Below are 23683 nucleotides of genomic sequence, written 5' to 3'. Positions count from 1 at the left end.
ATGGAAGTCCTGGACTTCAATCTCTTACCTAACAGCCTAAATTTGGCCTCCAGGACCTCTCTCCTATCCTTCCCTATGTGACTGGTACCTACATGTACCACAACCATCAGCTACTCCCCAGCACTGCACATAAGTCTATCTAGATGTCTCGAGAGACCTGCAACTTTCGCACCAGGTAGACAAGTCACCATGCTGTTCTCCCGGTCATCACAAACCCAGCTATCTATGTTTCTAATGATCGAATCACCCATTACTAATACCTGTCTCTTCCTAATAACCGGAGTTCCCTCCCTCAGAGAGGTATCCTCAGTGTGAGAGGATACCACAACATCATCTGGAAGGAGGGTTCCAACTCTGTGATCGTTTCCCTCTGCTCCAGTTGGATGTTCTCCTTCCCTGAGACTTTCATCTTCCTCAACAGCACAGAGGCTGTTGGACTCGGGGTGGGATCATTCTACTGTGTCCCGGAAAGTCTCGTCTATGTACCTCTGTCTCCCTTAGCTGCTCCAGTTCAGCCACTCTGGTCTCCAAAGCCTGTATACCGTCTCTGAGGGCCAGGAGCTCCTTGCACTGAATGCACACATACACCACCTGCCCATAGGGCAGGTAGTCATACATGCTGCATTAGGTACAATAAACTGGATAGCCCCCACTCTGTTGCTGGACTTCTGCCTGAATTATCTTTTAATTCCTGAAGCTCATTCCTTTGTTCCTTTGTTTTTATCAGGGGGTGTTTTTGGCTTTAAGTTTAAAGAAGTTTAAGGAATGTTAAGTGTATGTAGTCCCCATCACCCCCCGCTCTAAACTCCCTTGCAAAACTCTCCTGTTAGCCACTTCTGGTTAAGGGTTGATGGGTGCTAACGGGCTTAGGGATCAAAGCCTCGTCAAGAATAGCCTGCCTAGCAGGAATCTGGAATCTGTAACCTTCCTTCTGTACAAGAAATATGCTCTTGGGTAGCACAATTAGTATGTGAGACATAATAACGCCTTCAAGGAGCATGAAGTTTTGTGGCATGATTATCTGGATGGGTGTAATAGACTTGAAGGGCCAAATTCAAAGCTACTGTAAGTAGGTGCAACTCCACTGAAATCAGTAGAACCAACTCTAAATTTGGCCCATGGAAAGCTGTTACACATCAGCTTAATGCATTTATGATACATTTTATTGCAAATGCAAATTGGGTATGTGTATATTTTCATCATTAATGATGATAAATCCCCAGGTATGTCCTGATAGCCCTGCTTGCATAACAATGATAGCTTCTTTCCAAATGTTGTCTGTAAATCGCTTACTCTCATCTGTAGCCAGCCAGTCAGACCAATAACTTCCAGTGACACTGCCAAGCTCTCAACAAAAGAAGGATTGGCTAATGTGCCGGATGTAATGCTTCAATGAATGCCACACCATCTCTGTGGGGTTTGTCACAGTTTGCTGTGGGTTACTGGGTCACAGTCTGGTGATTTTTAAAACACAATGTTATACATGATTTAAGAGGAAACATGAGACGCCTAAATAAACTGATCTTTTTGATCTTGTATACCTGGCTGGTGCTAAGGCCGGATTGAACCCTAATATTATAATACATACAGCTAAATTCTGTGCTGACTTACACCCCCTTAATCCCATGGGATCAGCTGAGAAGCCTTACCTCTGTGGACCCCAAATTCATTGACAGATGTGAATTAAAACTCTCAACATCCCGGTCAGGAAGTTAACTATTACCAGAGGGTATCCTCCTGCTGTGCAGGTTGCTAGAAAGTCCTATTAAAGTCTGTACAGATTTTGACCCTGAATATTACTCAGAGGTTTACTGGTATCCTGTGGTAGAAGACTAAGTCATGTTGTTATTGTACCCTGTGTATAGAGGGGCAAATTAAGATCCAGATTATTCTCTCATCTCCATTGACATAAGGTAAATATCATCTCATTTTGCAGAAGAGGAAATGGAGTCACAGAAGGTGAAGTCATTTTCCCACAGTCATACCGCAGCTCTCTTGGTAGAATCTGGCATGGAACCTAACTCTTCCGATTTCCATGCCAGTGCCCTGTCCACTGGACCACCTTTGGGATCTAAGCAAGTATAGTCATCTCTGTTTTAGAGATGAGCAGCTGAAGCAGAGGGTTTAAGGCAGGGGCAGGCAAACTTTTTGGCCTGAGGGCTGCATCAGGTTTCTGAAATTGTATGGAGGGCTGGTTAGGGGAAGCTATGCCTCCCTAAACAGTCAGTCAGGCATGGCCTGGCCCCCACCCCCTATCTGACCCCCCCCGCCCCCCGCTTCTCACCTCCTGACAGGCCCCTGGCGACCCTTGTCCCATCCACCCCCCATTCTCTGTCTCCTGACTGCCTCTGGACCTCCCGCCCCATCCAACCCACCCCTTCCTGACTGCCCCCCTGGAACCTCTGCCCCATCTAACCACCCCTTCTCCTTGACCTCCCTCGGACCCCCCCCCCCCGCCCTGCCCCCTTACTGCACTGCCCAGAGCACCGGTGGCTGGCAGCGCGACTGCACCAGGACAGGCAGCCGCACTGCGCAGCACAGAGCACTGGGTCAGGCCACGGCTCTGCAGCTGCGCTGCCCCAGGAACTCGCTGCTCCACCGCCCAGAGCATTGCGCTGGCGGCACAGTAAGCTGAGGCTGTGGGGGAAGGGGGAACAGCGGGGGAGGGGCTGGGGGTGAGCCTCCCAGGCCAGGAGCTCAGGGGCCGGATAGGACGGTCCCGCGGGCCATAGTTTGCCCACCTCTGGTTTAAAGTCATAAGCAGAGTCAGTGTCGGTGCTGGGATTAGTTCCTACTATCCGTTCCTGTACAATAACTACTAGATATTGGTCAGACTGCTTGATGAGCCACATCACTGTCTGTTTTCTTCTCACAGAGTTTGTTAAAGCAAATACAGTGGGAGTTGAGGGTCCTCAGCATCTCACAGGATCAGCACCTGAGCCACAATTGAAAAGGGATTTTTCCTCTCTTTTCCTGTTTATGTGGCTACTATAGTTTCAGCTTGAATGAGCTTCAGCAAACTCAAAGATGTAGTTATTATGACAGTAGCACAAGCCTTGCAATGTCACTGCTAGCCAATGAGGCGCACATCTCACTCGTGTGTTGTGTGTCTAGGCAATAAAGAGCAAAGCTAGCGGGCCTGAAATAGCTGCCAGGTAGAGATTATCAGATGATTGATATACAGCTCTTTGCACATCTGATTGATCAACTCTGTGAAAAACAGAGCATGCATGTAAACATTGGTGTATTTCATTAGAGAATAAGGTCTTGTTGCCAGTTCTGTGGTACACAGCCTAGGCCAGTTAAAGTTCCATATCAACTTGCTTGTGTTAAAACTATAGTTTCCATCTGGATTGTCACACTACAGTTTCATTCTTATATGGAAATATAGGGCCAGATTCTCACCTGGTGTAAATTGGTGTGGAGCTATGTTGATGTACACCAGCTGAGGCTCTGGGTCATAATATTTTTACCCCTAATGTTTATACATCTATTCACCTTAAATATAAATTGCACTCTTCCAAAGCCTTCATTATTAGATTCTCAAGTTGAGCAGGCTTTTTAAGCTAAGTTTGTTATAACTTGGCTCTGTTGTATTAATTTAGATGGAATGTATGGGGGCAAAGAGTTAAAATGATTGTTACTGAGTTTGTAAGAGAGTGACGAGAGAGAGATTGAAAGTAGTTAACCACACGTGTAGTACTTTTTCTTAAGCTGTTTTACACAATAGTACTTGAATTTTTCATATTAATTGACATCTGTTGCCCCGAGACTTCCAAATTAGCACTGAAATTGGCATTGGGAGTAACATCAGTGACAGCTAAGCAAAACAATCTTGTGAATAGAAATTCTCTGAATGCCTAGCTGCAGCAGGTTGAACTCCTTAAGCCCGAACATAAGAAATAATCTACTTTAGCCGAATGTATCAACAGCTGCAGATTACTTTCTCTTTCGGTAGCCTAAACTGTAAAGAGAAGTTGCAGAATGTATTGCATGGTAGTATAAACAAGGAGCCAGAAGACCAGCAATAACTGAAGGGGTCTGTCCTTGCCTCTCAAAAGTGGGAGGAGTGGGGAGAGTCAGGTCTGTATCCAAAGATTTTTAATCTAAGTGGAGGCAAAAGCAGCAGAGACTTATTTTATGTTTCCAGTTAAATTGTGTCAAAAATCTCAAGAATACACCCATTCTCCCACCATTTCAGACTGAAAGGGAGAAATCTCATAAGAACAGCTCTTCACATGAGTCTCCTCATTCAAGATGGAATCATCTCAGCAAAAGTCTTATGAGAACCATGTGAGATTTGATGGCTTTCAAATCTGAACCTGAACGCTAGTCTTAATTCACCTTTGAACCTGAACCTTAGCCTAAATCTCCGATTGGGTTCGGATCCTGATCCCAGCAATGGCTGCACAGCCTCTCCTATTATAAACACATATTGTTACCTCAAGCATGATCTTGCAATTCCTTGGTATGAAATACACCAGCCCAAGAGTTTGACACAAAAGGAGTTCCAAGCACAGAAGTCTTGTGGGTTTGAGCCCATTGTTTATACTGTATATGGTATGTTAATATATGCAAGCCATATCAGAATGTTACTAACTATAATCAGCTATTAGCATTGTTGGCCGTGTATCATCTGCAAAAGTATGAAGATATACTGAGAACACAACCACTCTTCTCTACAAATGTAATCAGACTTACTGCTGAACATGGGCCTGTCCTTCTCTTCACGGTCAGATGGGGAAAGGAACCTATCTAAAGAAATAAGGGCAGAATAGTCCTAGAACTTGTGGAAGGAGCAGAGCTAGTGCTACATGATTATCACCAACTCCTCAGCCAGGAGACAATGGCAGCACACCACCAAATCTAAGGCAGTGATGGAACTCAAACTGCCGTGTGTGGGTTGCAGTCAGGTGGTTTGTGGGTTGGTTTGCAGTATCAGAATAGAAACCATTATAAAACACTGATTAAAATGATGAAGTTAGTATGCCAAGTACTTTAGGGGTTAAGATGTGTAACCCTTCTGCCTGTCAGAGTTGGCAGCAACAAGGGCCGGGTTCAATATCTAGGGGATCCATTCCAATAACACAATGCAAACCGGCTCGAGTCCCCACCCAGTGACCTGGGACAAATATATACCACCCCCGCTGGGCGCCTCCAAGAGGCAATACTTCCCCTCTCGCAAGCACCTAGTCTGAGTGTAGCAAAAAGCCTTTTAATAACAGAGAGAAACAATGTTGCATTATGTTGGGGAAACACCACCAACAGGATTCATAACACAACCCATGAGCAAAAAATCCACCCCAAGCAAATTGGGGCATGCCCTTTCCCTTTTGTTCTTGAGTCCAGCAACCCCAAATCACCCAAAGTCCCAAAAGTCCAATGACCCAAAAGCCTCTGTCCCTGGTCAGGGCAGCCCCAGAGTTCAAAAGTTTATCTACAGAGCTTTACCTCCCAATCTGGGTGGAGATGGGTGTGGAGGTAAGAGGCACCTTACATGATCTGAAGCTGACCACCCCACAGCTCCATAGGGCTCCACTCCGCTCCATCAGCCACCCCACGAACTGCTTCGCTCAGCTCCGCTCTGCAGCCCACAAGCAGCTCCTGCCGTCCCACGAACTGCTCCACCAGCCGGTCCACAAACTGCTCCGCATCCCACCAGCAGCTCCCGCCGTCCTATGAACTGCTCCACCAGCTGTCCCGCAAACTGCTCCACAATACATCTTAAGGCTCCCCCACTACTTAACACAACGCTCAGTGATTTCAGCTCTTAGTCAGTTCAGCTTTTTGGTGAAGTCAGCTTGTAGTCGGGGAGCCTCAGTGCTGGTGCACTATTAGCCCAAAGTGAGCTCAACAGCCTGTAACTAGACTTCTAATGAAATCAAAATTAGCTCTGATATTCCACAGTGGAGAGAGGAGGAAGTGCAATGAGCATGTAAGGCCCTCACCAAGGGGCCCATGCCACCAAGTATTAATACTTGTCCCCAGCCTCTCTCCATTCACAGAGTTTTGGAACCCATGACCCTTGCCTAGTGAGTGCTACTTAGTTGATGGTGAGTCCCTCCATCATAACAAAAGGCCAAGTACAGTTCCAAGCACAGTTCCCATAATCAGGGTAATAATTTATTCTTCCTGCCCCAATAACAGAGACACTGGGGATCCCACAGCAGCCAAAGTGACCATTTGGGCAGCTATGGCCTCATTCTAGGCAGGGTGGGTGTGCCTATGTAAATGAGATTGGTCCCTGAAGTTCTTTTCCACAACTTGTCACACCTCACCACCAGATGTCAGGGTGGAGCTCATCCTGACACTGCTTACAGATGTAATGTGCTGAGAACTGCTGACCTAAGGGATCTGTGCAGACATGGAGAAGAAGGAGGCCTGTGAAAGGGGTTGGCAGTGGCATGTCGTGCAGAGGACCTGGGATTTGCCCACACATCCTCAGGTTACTCAGCATTTGAGTTTGTGCTCCCTGGCTCCTTCGCAGGCCTTTAAATCTCTCCCCAGAAGGGGAGCATTTGATTAAAAGTCCATGGGCCAAATTCCCCCTCTCATTGATGTCAGTATTACACCACAGAGTTTAGTTCTACAAGTTTAAAACTGCAGGGCCAAATTTTTATCTGGAGTAAATGAGTACAACTTCCGTGTTTACAAAGGCATTGCGCCTATGGAGTTTCACCAGCTTGCAATCTGGCTCAGTGATTTTCTGTGGGAGCTTGTCTCTTCCTAGTGGTGTCTCTGTGCAAAGGAAGAATATAGCCTCTGGTTTTCACAAGACAAAGGAAGGGAGAGGAAAGAAGTATACCTAAGAAGCATCATTGACACTCAGTTCTTCTTTAAGAACTAACGGATCTAGGTGAGCAAACACAATTAATTATGAGTGTTTCAGTGGGGGGAAAAAAGAGAATTGCTTGCTACTGTATAGATTTAAAGGTCTATTTCCCTCTGGTTAGTTAATGCTAATAGGAGTTACCCAGGTAAATCTCCAGTGTACTGAGAAGAGAATACTCCTCTAAGAATGCAGTTTTCCACTTGGTGGGTAGGAAAAGAATGAATAACTGAACTCTAGGGAATTCCTGTCATTTGATAATTTACAGTGCAGAGTTACTCTTTTATTCACTGGTGCTTGTATTTAATAATGCAGTAGGTATTTAATGATGGGATTGAAATATTTCAGTTTGTTGCCATTAATAGTGGCAAAGCAGCAGGACTGCAATGTGGAGAGGACCCAAAATGACCACCATATGATGCCAAAGGTGGACCAGAGGCCGGTCCATGAGACCAAAGTTCTATAGATCTCATTCTCCACTACTTTGCACCAACTTTCTGTCATGTCTCTTCCTTGCTTTCATTGGAGTTACACTGCCTTAAAACTGGAGTAACAGAGTTAATCAGACCTTAAGACTATATCTCCACCAGAAAATGTGGCAGACTTAGAGGCATTTTGAGGACTAGTCGGAAGGAACCCAGAGAAGAAAATAGAGGCTTACACCCTTCTTTTGAGCCTTAAGCATCACACTGAGGTTTGGTAATTCTCAGTACAGTCTTTCTGCCACTAATCTTTAAGACATGTACCTAGGGTATTTGCACCTGTCTTGTCTGCCAGGCCTAGTAAAGAACTTCCTTTCATTTACCTGGAGGCAGAGCCTGGAAAGCCCAGAGTCTGAAGCACCTACAATACGTATCCTCAAACTGTTGATACACAGACAATATTACCAAGTATCTAAAAGTGTATCCCAACTGCAGTCAGTGTTACTCGGCAGTGGCGGACAGTACAGTATGTTAAGGAGAGGCACAATCATCAGCCCTAATGTGATCTGCGATCATTAGTAATTTCCCATCTCCTTTGATTTGCATTACAGTATTTGTAATATGACAGCAGTGAACAGTCTTTGTTGTGTGAAAACATAATATGCACATCTCTTAATCATCCAGAATCACATTCAACTTTGATCATAACAAATAACAGCAACATAGAACAATATGGTAGTGTAATGAGTAATTGGGAGAGAACTTAAGCACTTGGAGCCTACATCTACACCTATCTTGGGGTATGTCTACACTACGGAATAAGGTCGAATTTATAGAAGTCGGTTTTTTAGAAATCGGTTTTATATATTCGAGTGTATGTGTCCCCACAGAAGTGCATTAAGTGCATTAACTCGGCGGAGTGCTTCCACAGTACCAAGGCTAGAGTTGACTTCTGGAGCGTTGCACTGTGGGTAGCTATCCCACAGTTCCCGCAGTCTCCGCTGCCCATTGGAATTCTGGGTTGAGATCCCAATGCCTGATGGGGCTGAAACATTGTCGCGGGTGGTTCTGGGTACATATCGTCAGTCCCCCCCTTCCCTCCCTCCCTCCGTGAAAGCAAGGGCAGACAATTGTTTCGCGCCTTTTTTCCTGAGTTACCTGTGCGGACGCCATACCACCGCAAGCATGGAGCCCGCTCAGGTAACCGTCACTGTATGTCTCCTGGGTGCTGGCAGACGCGGCACGGCATTGCTACACAGTAGCAGCAACCCATTGCCTTGTGGCAGCAGACGGTACAATACGACTGGTAGCCGTCCTCGTCATGTCCGAGGTACTCCTGGTCGCCTGTATGAGGTCGATCAGGAGCGCCTGGGCAGACATGGGCGCAGGGACTAAATTTTTAGTGACTTGACCAGGTCATTTTTTTTAGTCCGGCAGTCAGTCCTATTGAACCGTCTTATGGTGAGCAGGCAGGCAATATGTCTTTCTGCACCGTCTGCTGCCAGCCAAAGATGTAAAAGATAGATGGAGTGGATCAAAACAAGAAATAGACCAGATTTGTTTGTACTCATTTGCCTCCTCCCCTGTCTAGGGGAATCATTCCTCTAGGTCACACTGCAGTCACTCACAGAGAAGGTGCAGCGAGGTAGATCTAGCCATGTATCAATCAGAGGCCAGGCTAACCTCCTTGTTCCAATAAGAACAATAACTTAGGTGCACCATTTCTTATTGGAACCCTCCGTGAAGTCAACCCTGTAAGCCGTGTCCTCAGTCGCCCCTCCCTGCGTCAGAGCAACGTCAAACAATCGTGCATCTGAGTTGAGAGTGCTGTCCAGAGCAGTCACAATGGAGCACTCTGATTGGGCTAAAACATTGTCGCGGGTGGTTCTGGGTACATATTGTCCAGCCCCCGTTCCCTCCCTCCCTCCGTGAAGGCAAGGGCAGACAATTGTTTCGCGCCTTTTTTCCTGAGTTACCTGTGCGGACGCCATACCACCGCAAGCATGGAGCCCGCTCAGGTAACCGTCACCGTATGTCTCCTGGGTGCTGGCAGACGCGGTACGGCATTGCTACACAGTAGCAGCAACCCATTGCCTTCTGGCAGCAGACGGTGCAGTATGACTGGTACCTGTCCTTGTCATGTCCGAGGTGCTCCTGGCCACGTCGGCTGGGAGCGCCTGGGCAGACATGGGCGCAGGGACTAAATTTTTGGTGACTTGACCAGGTCATTCTCTTTAGTCCTGCAGTCAGTCGTATTGAACCGTCTAATGGTGAGCAGGCAGGCAATACGGATTGCTAGCAGTCGTATTGTACCATCTTCTGCCGGGCAGGCAAGAGATGACGATGGCTAGCAATCGTATTGTACCATCTTCTGCCGGGCAGGCAAGAGATGACGATGGCTAGCAATCGTACTGTGCCATCTTCTGCCAGGCAGGCAAGAGATGAGGATGGCTAGCAGTCGTACTGTGCCATCTTCTGCCGAGCAGCCATGAGATGTGGATGGCTTGCAGTCCTTCTGCACCGTCTGCTGCCAGCCAAAGATGTAAAAGATAGATGGAGTGGATCAAAACAAGAAATAGACCAGATTTGTTTTGTACTCATTTGCCTCCTGCCCTGTCTAGGGGACTCATTCCTCTAGGTCACACTGCAGTCACTCACAGAGAAGGTGCTGCGAGGTAGATCTAGCCATGTATCAATCAGAGGCCAGGCTAACCTCCTTGTTCCAATAAGAACAATAACTTAGGTGCACCATTTCTTATTGGAACCCTCCGTGAAGTCCTGCCTGAACTACTCCTTGATGTAAAGCCACCCCCTTTGTGGATTTTAGCCTCCTGAAGCCAACCCTGTAAGCCGTGTCGTCAGTCGCCCCTCCCTCCGTCAGAGCAACGGCAGACAATCATTCCGCGCCTTTTTTCTGTGCGGACGCCATACCAAGGCAAGCATGGAGTCCGCTCAGCTCACTTTGGCAATTAGGAGCACATTAAACACCACACGCATTATCCAGCAGTATATGCAGCACGAGAACCTGGCAAAGCGCTACCGGGCGAGGAGGCGACGTCAGCGCGGTCACGTGAGTGATCAGGACATGGACACAGATTTCTCTGAAAGCATGGGCCCTGCCAATGCATGCATAATGGTGCTAATGGGGCAGGTTCATGCTGTGGAACGCCGATTCTGGGCTCGGGAAACAAGCACAGACTGGTGGGACCGCATAGTTTTGCAGGTCTGGGACGATTCCCAGTGGCTGCGAAACTTTCGCATGCGTAAGGGCACTTTCATGGAACTTTGTGACTTGCTTTCCCCTGCCCTGAAGCGCATGAATACCAAGATGAGAGCAGCCCTCACAGTTGAGAAACGAGTGGCGATAGCCCTGTGGAAGCTTGCAACGCCAGACAGCTACCGGTCAGTTGGGAATCAATTTGGAGTGGGCAAATCTACTGTGGGGGCTGCTGTGATGCAAGTAGCCCACGCAATCAAAGATCTGCAGATATCAAGGGTAGTGACCTTGGGAAATGTGCAGGTCATAGTGGATGGCTTTGCTGCAATGGGATTCCCTAACTGTGGTGGGGCCATAGACGGAACCCATATCCCTATCTTGGCACCGGAGCACCAAGCCGGCGAGTACATAAACCGCAAGGGGTACTTTTCAATAGTGCTGCAAGCTCTGGTGGATCACAAGGGACGTTTCACCAACATCAACGTGGGATGGCCGGGAAAGGTACATGACGCTCGCATCTTCAGGAACTCTGGTCTGTTTCAAAAGCTTCAAGAAGGGACTTTATTCCCAGACCAGAAAATAACTGTTGGTGATGTTGAAATGCCTATATGTATCCTTGGGGACCCAGCCTACCCCTTAATGCCATGGCTCATGAAGCCGTACACAGGCAGCCTGGACAGCAGTCAGGAGCTGTTCAACTACAGGCTGAGCAAGTGCAGAATGGTGGTAGAATGTGCATTTGGACGTTTAAAGGCGCGCTGGCGCAGTTTACTGACTCGGTTAGACCTCAGCGAAACCAATATTCCCACTGTTATTACTGCTTGCTGTGTGCTCCACAATATCTGTGAGAGTAAGGGGGAGACGTTTATGGCAGGGTGGGAGGTTGAGGCAAATCGCCTGGCTGCTGGTTATGCGCAGCCAGACACCAGGGCGGTTAGAAGAGCACAGGAGGGTGCGGTATGCATCAGAGAGGCTTTGAAAACCAGTTTCATGACTGGCCAGGCTACGGTGTGAAAGTTCTGTTTGTTTCTCCTTGATGAAACCCCCCGCCCCTTGGTTCACTCTACTTCCTTGTAAGCTAACCACCCTCCCCTCCTCCCTTTGATCACCTCTTGCAGAGGCAATAAAGTCATTGTTGCTTCACATTCATGCATTCTTTATTCATTCATCACACAAATAGGGGGATGACTACCAAGGTAGCCCAGGAGGGGTGGTGGAGGAGGGAAGGAAAATGCCACACAGCACTTTAAAAGTTTACAACTTTAAAATTTATTGAATGACAGCCTTCTTTTTTTGGGGCAATCCTCTGTGGTGGAGTGGCTGGTTGGCCGGTGGCCACCCCACCGCGTTCTTGGGCATCTGGGTGTGGAGGCTATGGAACTTGGGGAGGAGGGCGGTTGGTTACACAGGGGCTGTAGTGGCAGTCTGTGCTCCAGCTGCCTTTGCTGCAGCTCAACCATACACTGGAGCATACTGGTTTGGTCCTCCAGCAGCCTCAGCATTGAATCCTGCCTCCTCTCATCACGCTGTCGCCACATTCGAGCTTCAGCCTTCTCTTCAGCCCGCCACTTACTCTCTTCAGCCCGCCACTTACTCTCTTCAGCCCGCCACCTCTCCTCCTGGTCATTTTGTGCTTTCCTGCAGTCTGACATTATTTGCCTCCACGCATTCGTCTGTGCTCTGTCAGTGTGGGAGGACAGCATGAGCTCGGAGAACATTTCATCTCGAGTGCGTTTTTTTTTCTTTCTAATCTTCACTAGCCTCTGGGAAGGAGAAGATCCTGTGATCATTGAAACACATGCAGCTGGTGGAGAAAAGAAAAGGGACAGCGGTATTTAAAAAGACACATTTTATAAAACACTGGCTACACTCTTTCCGGGTAAACCTTGCTGTTAACATTACATACATAGCACATGTGCTTTCGTTACAAGGTCGCATTTTGCCTCCCCCCACCGCGTGGCTACCCCCTCAACCCTCCCCCCTCCCTGTGGCTAACAGCGGGGAACATTTCTGTTCAGCCGCAGGCAAACAGCCCAGCAGGAATGGGCTCCTCTGAGTGTCCCCTGAAGAAAAGCACCCTATTTCAACCAGGTGACCATGGATTATATCTCACTCTCCTGAGGATAACACATGAACGGATGTTGCTTGAACGCCAGCAAACATACACTGCAATGCTTTGTTGTACAATGATTCCCGAGTACGTGTTACTGGCCTGGAGTGGTATAGTGTCCTACCATGAAGGACGCAATAAGTCTGCCCTCCCCAGAAACCTTTTGCAAAGGCTTTGGGAGTATATCCAGGAGAGCCGCGAATGCCAGGGCAGAGTAATCCTTTCACATGCTTGCTTTTAAACCATGTATAGTATTTTAAAAGGTACACTCACCGGAGGTCCCTTCTCCGCCTGCTGGGTCCAGGAGGCAGCCTTGGGTGGGTTCAGGGGGTACTGGCTCCAGGTCCAGGGTGAGAAACAGTTCCTGGCTGTCGGGAAAACCGGTTTCTCCGCTTGCTTGCTGTGAGCTATCTACAACCTCCTCCTCATCATCATCATCTTCGTCCCCAAAACCTGCTTCCGTATTGCCTCCATCTCCATTGAAGGAGTCAAACAACACGGCTGGGGTAGTGGTGGCTGAACCCCCTAAAATGGCATGCAGCTCATCATAGAAGCGGCATGTTTGGGGCTCTGACCCGGAGCGGCCGTTCGCCTCTCTGGTTTTCTGGTAGGCTTGCCTCAGCTCCTTCAGTTTCACGCGGCACAGCTTCGGGTCCCTGTTATGGCCTCTGTCCTTCATGCCCTGGGAGATCTTGACAAAGGTTTTGGCATTTCGAAAACTGGAAGGAGTTCTGATAGCACGGATTCCTCTCCCCATACAGCGATCAGATCCCGTACCTCCCGTTCGGTCCATGCTGGAGCTCTTTTGCGATTCTGAGACTCCATCATGGTCACCTCTGCTGATGAGCTCTGCATGGTCAGCTGCAGCTTGCCACGCTGGCCAATCAGGAAATGAGATTCAAAAGTTCGCGGTTCTTTTCCTGTCTACCTGGCCAGTGCATCTGAGTTGAGAGTGCTGTCCAGAGCGGTCAAAATGGAGCACTCTGGGATAGCTCCCGGAGGCCAATACCATCGAATTGTGTCCACAGTACCCCAAATTCGACCCGGCAAGGCCGATTTAAGCGCTAATCCACTTGTCGGGGTGGAGTAAGGAAATCGATTTTAAGAGCCCTTTAAGTCGAAATAAAGGGCTTCATCGTGTGGACGGGTGCAGGTTTACATCGATTTAATGCTGCTAAATTTGACCTAAAGTCCTAGTGTAGACCAGGGCTTGGATTCTCAGGCTACACGGTTCCAACACAGCCTTCTTCTCAAATTGACCATTCCTTTCATTGTTGTCATGGAAATATTAGACTAAAAATATCCTGAGATGTGCATCTGAGATAAGAAACGTGTGTATATTGATTCTGAAGTGTGACAAATATATATATATATATATATATATATTTAAAAACCCACTGTGATAGAATGAATAATAAAGCTAACCTTCTGGTATTTTTTCCTTTTCTTTTCAAGAGCAAAGAATTTTTTATTGATAATATTGACACCTTGTTGCACAAAGCTTTGATTACAAAACCCCCTTCAATGAAATGTAATATAGAGTTTAGTGACTGGAACTAATCCCCAGAAGGAACTACATGTAGTATTTTTACACTACACATCATGATTACAAAACACAAGAAAATTTTTAAGTATTTTGCAGCCACCAAAGTATGGTAGGCACTTGAAAAAAAATAAACAGACATGGCCCCTGGTCCAAAGAATTTATAATCTAATTTGAAAATTGATGTAACAAGTGACAGTAACAAACAATATGGAGGTGGTAGAGTAAGAAAGGATGAAGGGGGACCATCATAAGGTCAGATGGTTAGTCAATTGTGGTATGTATATATCTTGAAAAGGAGACTATTAAAAACAAGTACTGACTCTCGGGGACATTTTTCTGTTCCTATCCAAAACTCATCAATCATGCCTTTTACAGTTAAATGGTCAAAGGACCAGACTAGGAGATTACAATAGGAAAGGTAGGCTTGAGTCTTGGACTACACATCTCTGGGGGAAGAGGAATAAGAACCCCTTTAAATCCTTGCTGGGGCTACTGGAGCCTTGGGTGGGCAGCGGTAAGCAGGTGTTGTGTACCTGCTTTTGCTCTCAGAGCAGGTGGGCAGGGAATAGGTAATGTCCTGTGTTGGTCCCCCACAATACATCAGCCAGCACAGGGGTGTCATAATTTTCTGCTGTTATAGCAGTTCCAGCAGCAAGTCGTATCTTTCCAGAACAAGAGGAAGCAAAAGGGAATTGTGACTCAAAGGTGTATCTCTGAGGCACAGGACCTCCTAGGGCTGCTCCTGAAGTGGGGCAGCTGATGCAGCCACCACTGGTCAGGGTTGTGCCTAAAGGTTGTATCTGTATATTTTTAATTGTGGCTTTAAGCCTAATGTCGCAGTGGGAGAAATGAAGAGAGACTGCACAGTGGCTGCAGCTCTAGGCGGCGTTTAGCTTGAAGTAGGCACTATGCCTGGGGGAACTAGAGGAATGCTGATCAATATAACAACATGCAGAGTGCCTGTGCCAGTGCGTCTGCATCATGAGGGAGTAAAGAGAGGACAGATCTAAGGCTCTACCTTTTCCCAACCTCTCCTTTTGAGGGTTTCTCTCTATGTTGGCCATCTAAGGGTTTTATTTAGTTAGTTGCTTTTATTTTTACTGTCATCTGTCACTGTAATATTTGAGCACCCACTGTAGCACCTCTGGTAGCATTCAGAGCAAAGCACAAAGCTTGTTTTTTTGTTTGTTTGTTTGTTTTTGGCAAGTGCCAAAATCTGCCCTCATTTACTACAGCGTGAGTCTGGAATGGCTGCTTTGAATACTTTGAATACAGATTGGTTTAACTGAGAGAAACTGGCTGCAAGCCTTTACTGGAAGATTCTGAATTAATCCTTTGATGCTCAATGGAATTATTCTAGTGTAACAGGGCAGAATTTGGCCCTGATTCATTGAAATATCTTGCATTTAATTTATCTGTATATCTTGCTGGCTTCATAAATTGGATAGTCCATTTCTGGTGTATTTGAAGGGATGTAATCTGCTCAATTCAACAACAAAACAAAAGTAGTTTGGTGACCTTCACCTGCCACTGAAACTCTTACCAATTTTAGTGATTTTACAATTACTGTATTTTTTTAAAGACTGTTTTTCCGTGTTATGTGTAAGACCCACATAACCCAGGAAATTGACTAACCTAACTGCAGGGGAAATAGTGGAACTGATTACACACAAAGTGCTGTGTTAAATCAACACAATAAACAGAAATGCAATGATTTTTTTCCTCTCTAAACTCTTTTTGTTATTGTAACTTAGGAGTTATTTGTAACAAAGTAGGCAAACAATTTCCAGACAGAAGAGTTACTTTAAATTTAATCTGCTTTAATTGTTTCATTTTGTAAGGTGCTTCGCTTCATCTGTTGTCACAAGTAGATTAAATTGGGTTTGGTTTTGTTTTATACAGTGTTTCATGGAGTTTAGGGAGTATTTAGGATCACTGTGCCAAGTTTGGGCTGGGTTTCCAGTTATTATCTAGTCAACTATCACACAATTACAAATGCTTTGACTTCATTTTTCCAGAAAATAAATTGCCTGCTCAGTGAGGAACTCTTAGTTAAGCTGATTTACATAAGAAACATTACACGCCTATTGGCAATGGAATTTCATTAAACTTAGGATTTCAGCACAGCCCTTGTAGTTTGCTCTTTGTAATGAATTAAATGTCTCTCTCAAATTGGTGATTACTGGAAAAAAAGCCCATGAGGGCTTGTTTACATAGCAAGTTACTGAGCAGCAAGCCAGGATGTGAATCAACAGTGCACCAGTTTGCCAGTCAGTAATGTCCTGTGTGGACACTGCCACAGCACAGTGAAAGTCCTGGTGTGTGGCTTAGTGACTGCACTTTCAAGTAGTAGTATGCCAGACTGCATTCTGGGACTGTCATGCCATAACAGTATCCACTTGGGATGTTACTAGACAGCAGGTTGGTGCACTATAGATTCGTACCCTGGCTTGCCACACAGTAACTCATTGTGTAAACAAGCCCTGAGATGTTAATAACTATTAGTCCCTACCTTCCTGAACTGGATATGAACCAGCAACCTACTCCACATCCCACAATTGCATATTACCTAACCACTCACTAACTTTTGTCATATTTCTCTCAATACGCATTCTGTAATTATCCCCACTTGAACCATCTGTCAACATTTGAGAGAAGAGAAATAATGAATCTCAATTTCCTGTTAGTACACTGAGTCTCAAAGTCATGATGATTTGTTGAAGATGCCTGATATGGGAGACAACATGACCCAGTAGATGAGGCACCGAACTGGGGTTCAGGAATGCTTGCTTTAGTTTCTGGTTGGTTCTTTTATTGGTGGTAGGAAAGGAAGAGGCTTCTTGTGCATTTTCAGCTTCTCAGCGTACATGTGGAAGGGCAACAAGAGTCTAGCATTCTAATAATTTATTTATAATATTCACTAGTGCTGGGCAGGCAATAGTTTTCTTATTCTAAAAGATCTTTTGAGATTTGAAAAATTTTCTATCGCACATCATGATGAGAGGTCAAAATCTCTCAATTTCACTAAGCAATCAAAATTAAAAAAACAAATTGAACTGAGTCAATCAAAATGTTTCATAACTTCAAAATGTTTTGATTTAATTTCAGCCTTCTTAATTTAAAGTTTTTTTTATATATTTACTATACCCTAACATAAATTTCAAAATGAAAAGTCATTTTTACCTGAAAATTGAACTTTTTTTTGTTTTAAAAACACCACATTTCAACCATTTCAAAACTTTTTTTTTGCAAAACATTTTTTAAATGAGAGCTTTGTCAAAACCAACCCTTTCCCACACAGTATTGTAAAAAAAATTCCCAAATGGATATAATAATCACTCTGTGAATCTTAAAGACTACGTCAAAATGTGTACAAAAAGAGAGAGCTACCTTTCTTGTACCATCTTAATCTGGCATTTCCTAACTTCTGAGTGCTTGACTTTGCAATCTTAATATTTTGTTAATGTGACTCTGTGTGTATGTGTGCACATGTGTGTCATTTCCTAGGTTTTTAAAAGAGAAGACTGAAATCAGAAATTCCATCATGCAGCATTATATTGACACCCGTGTGGTTCATCATCCGGGTTGGAACCTTTAGATCCAGCACATAGAACTCTGTCACTTCAGCAACTGGAGTAACTGATAGCAGATATAGATGGTTTGTTCTCTGTGGACCAGAATTAGAGGGGGATGGGAAACTTTGCCAGTAGGTTTCAAAGATATTTGCTGACAGTAGAAGAATGGCGAGACTCAGGAATCTTAGGGATCCATTACAAGCTGCTGTGGAAGTGTATTCTAGTGAGTGGAGACTCTTCTGCTCATTCCATCCAAGCATGACCCATTGTGGTGTGTCCACTTCCAACCTGGCCCTGTCTCTTCCCCGCACCTCATTCCTTATCCCAGCACCATTCTCCTCAGCTAACCAGTGCTAGTCTCCACTCCTCAGGCTTCTCGTCCTAGTCTCTCTGCCAGCAAATACTAGTCTCTCCTCATCACGCTCCTTGTTCCTAGTCTTTTTGCCTAGCCAGGCCCAATTCTCTCCTCTCCTTCTTCCAATCTGTGTCTTTCCTTCACTGTATTCTCCAGTCACTCCTCCCATCCACGCTCCATGGCTTCAGTGGCTCCCAGTTCCAATCTCTCTCACTGGCCGCCTCCTCCAATCTTTCCAATCCTACTTTTCCCCCTCCAGCTCCTCATCTGAATCTCTTTGCCCAGCCAGCCCTAGTTTTGCCCTTGGTACCCCTGCTCCTCATCAGATCCTTCTCCCTTCTGATTACACCACTCTGTGGTCAAGTGTCCTTATAAATACACAATTTGGTCTCAGTTCCTTTTATTTACTGCCTCTTTCAGCAAGGGGTATTTTGCTAATTTGATATCATAAGCATGCTTGATTGCAAACAGTAGCCTGCCTTCTTCACTTTATCACTTAAACTAAAAGAAGTCAATATGAATGCAACCCCTTTTTTTCCTAACAGGATTGCCCACGCGATAAACTCTGTTGAAATTTACAGCATTTTGTCCAAAGCTGTGTCACTTATAATTGACTTCCCTTTTGTATACATTATAATTATAATATTAAATTCCATCAAATTCTCCATTTTACTATTTTAACTTGTACATCATAATATCAGAGTTTGGTGTTAATTTAATATGATTTTTTTCTTCATTAATTCACAGATTGGGGCGGGGGGTAGGAATGGAAGTTTCTTTAGCTGCACCGGCAGCACAGTCTTGCAAAAGGCTGCAACAACTCTGTTACCTGAGACTACTGAAGAACTTTAGCCATTAGATCTTGGGTTTTTATTCTCTTAGCCCTTTGTTTTTTATCTTTTTCAAAGGCTTTGATGTCAGAGCAATTCTTAAATAGTAACAGCTCATAATTTTAGGGCCTTAGTTACTGCACAGTTCCAACTGTAATGATCACTGGCAATGACTGCTGTAATTAAAGGCCACACTACGGTAACCTGATCAAACTGTAATATCACAAGGTTGTGTACTGTACTGATTTTATAGGACTTCTACAGTGAACTGCTTTTGTGTGTTATAAAACAGTTATTTTCCTTCAGTTTTGTATCTCTGATTAGGTTCAATTCCCCCTCCCCCTCCCCACATACACTTCCCAGGGACAGCCTATTTATCATCATTTTTATATCCTTAATATTTTACGCAGGAACTCTGTCCAGCAACAGCCACAACATTTCTTTTGGTAAGAGATTAAATTGTTCATCAATGCCTGGTCTTTGGATGCTGTTTTTTTTTTCTGTCTGTCTGTTCAGAAATGCTTAGCTCAGGCTTCGTCGTGCTGCTGCTTAACTGAAACAGAAAATGCCATTGGAATAAATTGCAGTCAGATTGTTAAAGTGTCTCATGTCTATCAAACTTCCCTATCAAGCAGGAATGAAAACAGCAAATAGTAAAACACACTGAGATGCCCTGTCTCCTTGCAGAATACTGCTTCTTAGTCTTTTCTAGCAGTTGAGTTTAGGAGGTTTGGTAATCTAGCAGGGGAAACCGGATTAATTTTGGCAACATTACTTTTTATAAACAAGAGAATAAATCTGCTCTTCTAGTGGAAGTTAAGCTTCTGAAGTCAGGATGACCTTTGAGCAAGAGAAGAATAGAGGATTATAAGAATGAGTGAAATTCTGAGGGAAGAAAAAAGGCAAGCTTGACAAATAAACCTAAAGGAATGAATGAAGACAACAAGGAAAGATGATATTTTAAAGGGAAGGGACATGGGGAACAATCCTACTCTGGCAGGGTGGTGGTGATGGTGGTGGGGATTATGTGACCTGACAGATCTTTCCCATCTCTAATGTCTTGGCCTTCCCTGATACTGAAGTTGGGTTTACTGGCCTCTAATAGAAAGATTGCCTGTGGATTGCTTTTTTAAAAAATCAGTGTTACATTAGCTATCCTCCAGTCATCTGGTATAGAAGCTGATTTAAGTGATAGGTTACATACCACAATTATTAGTTCTTCAATTTCATATTTGAGTTCCTTCAGAACTCTTGTGTGAATGCCATCTGGTCTGGATGACTTATTACTGTTTAATTTACCAATTTGTTTCTAAACCTTCTCCATCTGGGAGAGTCCTCAAATTTGTCATCTAAAAAGAATGGCTCAAGTGTGGGAATCTCCCTCACATCCTTTACAGTGAAGATGGATGCAAACAATTCATTTAGTTTCTCTGCAATGGCCTTGTCTTACTTGAGTGCTCCTTTAGCGTCTCGATCGTCCACTGGCTCCACTGATTGTTTAGCAGGCTTCCTGCTTCTGAAGTACTGTACTTTTTTTTTTTTTAAAAAATGCTGTTACTATTTGAGTCTTTGGCTAGTTGCTCTTCAGATTCTTTTTTGGCCTGCCTGATTATACTTCTACAATTCCTCTTAAGCCTGACAGTGTCTCTTTAATTTTTTGACAGAATCCTCGATGTATACGATAACTGACTAAATGTAATGCTAGGTAACCAAAAGCCAGGTTCCCTGCCATGAAAGCCTGATCATAATCATACAAACTACTGGAGAAAATTATTTTTCATGAGTTTATAGAAAACATTTATTTATTCTACCTCCTAGATGTTCCATACAAATTGTATGTAATAGTCTCCAGGGGAGAGAAAAATCAAAATTTGAATAATTTGTAGAACTGGTATCCTATTTGTATGTGTGGCAGTTCTATTGTGATATTAGCAACTTTTGCTGTCTGCTCGGTAAGTAATCAGTTTTACTGCTGAGCTGTTAAAAATCCCAGAGAGAAAATTACAAATTGATAATTCAGTCTTGATTTGCAGTTCTTTAGGGCGATATGCTCAGCCTCACTTTAACACTCTCTAATAAAAACTACTGCTCCCAAATACATAATAAGTGATAGCTCTTCAACGCGAATGATTATTTCACTGCAGTTCCAATGATCAAGAGTCAGGGATACTGTGGCTCGTCTATTAACTTTTAAAATTGTCCTACTAAAACTATGGCCTCAGTCCTGCATACATACATGTAGTCAACTTTAAGCCCTCAAGTAATGCCTTTGAAGTCACTAAGGTACATATGTGATGTGATTGTTAATTTGAGGGAATTCTGTATGTAGTCGGGGAACAGTGTAAAGAGGGAAGGATGGTCTCCTAGCTATAGTATAGTGAGACTCAGAAGACCCTGGTAAAGATTTCAAAGTGCTTTTGGGCAGTGGTTCTCAACCAGAAGTATGTGTACCCCTGCAGGTACTCAGAAGTCTTCCAAGGGGTACATCAACTCATCTAGATAATTGTCTAGTTTTACAATAGGCGACATAAAAAGCACTAGCGAAGTCAATACAAACTAAAATTTCATACAGACAATGACTTGTTTATACTGCTCTATATCCTATACACTGAACTGTAAGTACAATATTTATATTCCAACTGATTTTATAATTATATGGTAAAAATTAGAAAGTAAGCAATTTTTTGGAAATAGTGTGCTGTGACACTCGTGTATTTTTATATATGATTTTGTAAGCAAGTAGTTTTTAAGTGAGGTGAAACTTGGGGTTCCCAAGACACATCAGACTCCTGAAAGGGGGACAGTAGTCTGGAAAGGTTGAAAGCCACTGACTTAGGGTATGTCTAGACAGCAAGCAGGATTCTGCGGCAGCGAGCCTCAGAGCTCAGGTCTATGCTCAGGCTCACTCTACAGCACTAAAAATAGTTGTGTGGATGTTCAGGCTCGGGCTGGAGCTTGGATGCTTCACCTTGGGGAAAGGAGTGCCTTCAGAGCTGGAGAGCCAGCTCAAGCCTAAATATGTACACCGCGATTTTTAATGCCGTAGCACAGTCTGTAGACCCAAACTCTGAGACTCGCTGCCATGGGATCCTCCTTGCTGTGTAGATGTATCTTAAGTGACTTAGGAACCTAAATCCCACTGACTTTTCAATGATACTTATGCTCTTAAGTGCCTAAGTCACTTTTGAAAATGGGATATTTTAGGCTCCTGAATAATTCAGGCGCTTCTGAAAATTTTACTCCTACTTTATTTTTCTGGCTGCACCACAGTCTTTCTGTAGATCAGGCAAGTTAGGCCTAAATTTTCAAAAGTGTCTTCTGCTTTTGGTGTCTCGATTATTTTGGTGCCCAGCTTAAAATACTTAGGACCTGATTTTCAGAGACCCCGAGCAACCACAACTCACAATGTAGTGATCTGTGGCCAGAGTGTCAACTGTTAGTGTGTCCTGTCTTTTGTCGCAACTGTATTGCTTTTAACCATTTGGCTACTGGCGTATGCTGCTGCCTCGGCAGCACTAAAACGTTGTCATTTAGGTATTATTTATTTAGATGGGCATTATGTGTATAGTGCTCATATGTATGGAGCATATCTTAAAGGAGCATTTCTGGGTTCCATAGTGGCCCACAGGTGGCAGCTGTTGCTGGCAGCAAGACAGTTAAATGAGAAGGTATCAACTGTCTGGTGCAGAACTGGAATTCCATTTTGCCTCATGTACCTGTGTGCTAGACAGCAGTGACACAATTAAATGATGTTTGTGGCATGAGATGTTTCTAGGGCCTTTGAATGCACATTTATGGTAGAACAATTTCTCTTTGTTCAGGTGAGAAACTGTAATGCTTTGAAAGTGGGTGTCATCTCTATTAATAACTGCAATCTAAGCATGAAAAAGTCTGCACTCAGAGCATACACAGCTCCTGACAACTTCAGTGAGGGTCCTGTATATAGAGATGGCAGAATTTGACCCAGAAGTGTGTAAGGTGTTGTACAGAACAAATAGAAAAAAGGTCTGTTTCCCAAAGAGTTTGCAATCTAAAGGCCTGATTCTGCAAATACTTGCTACCAAGCACAGTGCTTGCTAATCTGAGCTGTGCTATTGATTTCAGAAGTACTGTTCATGCAGTAAGCACAATGCCTGGTGGTAAGTGCTTGCCGGATTGGGCCAAACAGTCGGAGAAGAAATGAGGTATGATAGGGTTTAAGCAGTACGTTTATTTTGTTCCCACTTTGTCACCTTGCAGTGTGGTAAAAACTGTGTACTTATATGGTCCTCATTACTATTGTATCTGAGCACCTAACACTGCAACTGCAGTTGTAGAAAGGACTGTGTTAAGTAACTGTTGGAAAAAAGATATTAAGAAAAACTGATCCTGAAAAGCCCATTCCACTACATTATGGGGTTGCTGAAGGGCAGCGGATAACTACAGTATTGTCCAGTGAAAACATATTTGTAAGGTGTTCATATTGGTATCTATCTGGGGTCCAGTGCAAGACAAGAAAATTCAGCCATTCTTTGGGCTCCAGGATGACTGGAAGGTACCATTTTTTCTTGTAATAGATCATGTGATGGATCATACAGCAACCATTAAAAGCGTAGCTGATTTCTTTTCTTCCATGTCTTGATTCAGTAGTCGAGATGGGCTTCTTTTAATTAGTACATTCAGCTGAGAGACGACAAAAATGGAAAGAGTACACTGCTAATCCCTAGAAGATTATCATCTTGCTAATGTTCCTGCCAGTCATAGGCGCCAACTTTCTAATGTGCCTGGAGGTGCTCCCTCATGGCCCTGCCCCAGGCCCC

At 44.4% G+C, this 23683-nt stretch overlaps 1 protein-coding gene across 9 annotated transcripts in view; it reads left to right on the top strand.

Moving 5' to 3' along the window:
* Positions 1-23683, top strand: part of HECW1 (HECT, C2 and WW domain containing E3 ubiquitin protein ligase 1) — a 348636-nt gene that overhangs the window by 154883 nt on the left and 170070 nt on the right. The gene's annotated exons all lie outside the window — the stretch shown is intronic.

Source organism: Natator depressus, chromosome 2 (genome assembly GCF_965152275.1).
Source record: "Natator depressus isolate rNatDep1 chromosome 2, rNatDep2.hap1, whole genome shotgun sequence".
In the NCBI taxonomy this organism is placed as follows: domain Eukaryota; kingdom Metazoa; phylum Chordata; order Testudines; family Cheloniidae; genus Natator; species Natator depressus.
Note: the sequence above shows the minus strand (reverse complement) of the source record. Positions and strands in the feature narration are given on the sequence as shown.